At 40.0% G+C, this 2,654-nt stretch overlaps 1 long non-coding RNA gene across 1 annotated transcript; it reads left to right on the forward strand.

Moving 5' to 3' along the window:
- Positions 1–1,157: 1,157 nt before the first annotated feature.
- LOC103718222 lies at positions 1,158–2,280 on the forward strand. Its single transcript, XR_605792.4, has 2 exons — positions 1,158–1,441; positions 1,884–2,280. It is a non-coding gene; the product is annotated as an uncharacterized LOC103718222 (long non-coding RNA).
- The last annotated feature ends 374 nt before the right edge of the window (positions 2,281–2,654 follow it).

Raw genomic sequence — 2,654 nt, forward strand, 5'->3', positions numbered from 1 at the left:
ACAAAGGAGTGGGTCACGTTGGGTAAAAATGTGAGTTGATTAATAAGTTGTTAGACTCAATTATTTATCCTCATCAGTTATCATCTTACAAATTTACATAAGATTTTGAACTCTCTCTCTCTCTCTCTCTCTCTCTCTCTCTCTCTCTTTCTATGTAAGCAGCAGATTAACTCACTTTCTTTATCCGAAATAAAAGTAAAATACCAGACTTAACTGCCTAGGATCTCTCCATATCTCTCAAACCCAATGTAACAGGAAAGAGTGAAGGCACACCACTTAGGGGTAAGTATAGGTTGGCCCCTCCTTATCTCATCATAATAATATTATGATAGAAGAAGGGTGTGGATAGGATTCTCAATGATTGACCAAACTCCCCTCCTCTTGAATCTATTTACGTCTTAAAAAAATTAAGCCAGGCCAAAATGCTGTGAAATCTTTTTTCTTTTAACCTAGGGTTCCACCAAATCATTTTTTTTAAACAATGTTTAATTGGAGAACCTGAGCAGTGAGCTCAAGCTCCCGGAAATATATGATATTTACAAAGGTTTTCTGTAAATTCTAATATCTAGAGCGTATGATGCTCTGCACATCTCCTTAAAACCTATTTTTTTTCTGAGAAAAGACCAAATGAAGAAGGAATAGAAAGAAGGAGAGCAAGAGGGAAGATAGGAAGAAGGGAGGAAAGAAAGAGGAAAAGAAAAAAAGGGAGATAGTAAACAAGACTACCAAGGCTCGCATAATAGGTTTACCTCGCCGCCATTGGCGAGTGCAACCCACATGTAGATGGGTATCACGGGGCCTGCACGTGTGATGTGCACCCTCGTGTCTATAATTAAGCCGGGCCAATCATAATCGGAATAAACTAGAGCAGCCAAAATGATCAATAACAAGAGCAAGAACTCCAACATTAGCGTACAGGGGCGGCCCAAGTCTTAGGCAACTTAGGTGGTCACCTAGGACCCCGGCCCAAAGAAAGATCCACTACATGGACCAGTCGTGTGCTGTTGGGGATGAACACCCGTTAAAACGAAATTCCTGAATAAGTGAGCCAGGGCCCCCAAATACCATTTAAAATTCAAATTTCCCCCTCCTGCCGCCATCAAGAAACTCCCATCCCGCCCGCCCTTTCACCCGAACGTCCGTCAAGATTCCCAAGAACCATCAACCTCCCCATTATATCAACCCCTCCTCCCCTCTCGGTTCTCGCACCTCCACCGCTCCCTTCCAGATCTCTCCCCTCTCCTCCCACCGCCATTGCCGACCTCCTCTCTTAGATCAGTACATCTCCATCTCGGTTGTCTGTTCTTCTCGGGTGTCCTTCTCCGCCGTCCGATCTACTTCAAGATAAGGGAAGGAGGCCACTACATCGAGGGCGCCGAGCTCATCAATCCTGTTCTCGATATGGTCCGGAAGGAGGACGAGAACTGCGATTGCTTGCAAGGTGAGATTTCTTCACTCTTTATCACTAATAATCTTGAATCTTTTCTTTCTTTTGTGTTTCTATTAGCTTTTACTTGATTCTTTTCTGGGTTTTCTTCGAGTTGATTACTCGGTCTTGTATTTAGTTGTAGATTTGGTGTTTAGTTTATTTGTACTTGTTTTTCTGCTTAGATTATAACGTCCTTTGTCCGATATGTTCTTCTCCCATGAATATTGTGTAAATCTTGAAATTTTTCTTATTTGTGATGTTCATGACATCCTTTTTTTTTTTTTGGCCTCCGTTCAAATTCCTCGGGAGCCTCAGACTTTCAGTGATACTTCTAAAAATGGGTGTATTTCATGCTGAGTGATTTACTAGTGTTGCTATCTTTTAGATTTTATATATTCTCGTCATGTGTTTCTTATTTGATGTCCCTAGCTTTGTATTTGGTTATTGATATCAGATACTCAAGTAGAGGTTTGAGCTACTTGATAGCGTGGAAGAAATTTTACACCAATGCAAGACAGACAGTGGATCACCATGCTTGTTTTCCAGTTGTGTATGCGATTTGACTGCATAATAATAAGTCCCAGCTGAATATTTCTTTTCTAATTTATGTGTCTTATTCTTGTATTTATGGGACATTTATATTCTAGAAAATGTCAAGGTGTTGTGCATCAGTTTCTCTCAATTTCTTTTAGCAAGCTATTGTTCTTCTAGGGTTGTAAATAAGCACTGTCATGAAGATACCTCAATGGGCAGCTCTTCCATTTCCGAGGTTGGCTTTGGTTTGATTTGCTTATTTTTCTTTTCTGTGACAATTCATGTGAATATAGTGAGAATGTCTCTGCAGTTGCAAACTTGCGCTTTCTTGAATGCAGAATCTCTCATTTGAAACTATATAGCTTTTTTTTTCTCCTTGTTGCACAAATATTTGCTCTCTTAAAAAGTATTTTGCACTTATTATTTTTTTTTTATATAAAAGGCCTCTCTCGGTGAGTTTGCTTTAGGCTTCCAAATATATTGAGCCGCTCTTTTAATAGCGTATCTGTGGAAGGAAGAGAGTTGTAGTTTTTGGAGTGCAAGATTGAAGAAATTTGGCAAGCTTGATTACGAGAAGTCAGTAACCTTCCAAAAGCCTAAATTCATGGTTCCTAGGCATGGTATACCATCAGCAAGATGGCAAAGATCTGCACACTAACAAAGAAAACGAGCATCTCCAGCCAGGTATAAA

The sequence above is a fragment of the Phoenix dactylifera genome, chromosome 4, assembly GCF_009389715.1.
Source record: "Phoenix dactylifera cultivar Barhee BC4 chromosome 4, palm_55x_up_171113_PBpolish2nd_filt_p, whole genome shotgun sequence".
In the NCBI taxonomy this organism is placed as follows: Eukaryota; Viridiplantae; Streptophyta; class Magnoliopsida; order Arecales; family Arecaceae; genus Phoenix; species Phoenix dactylifera.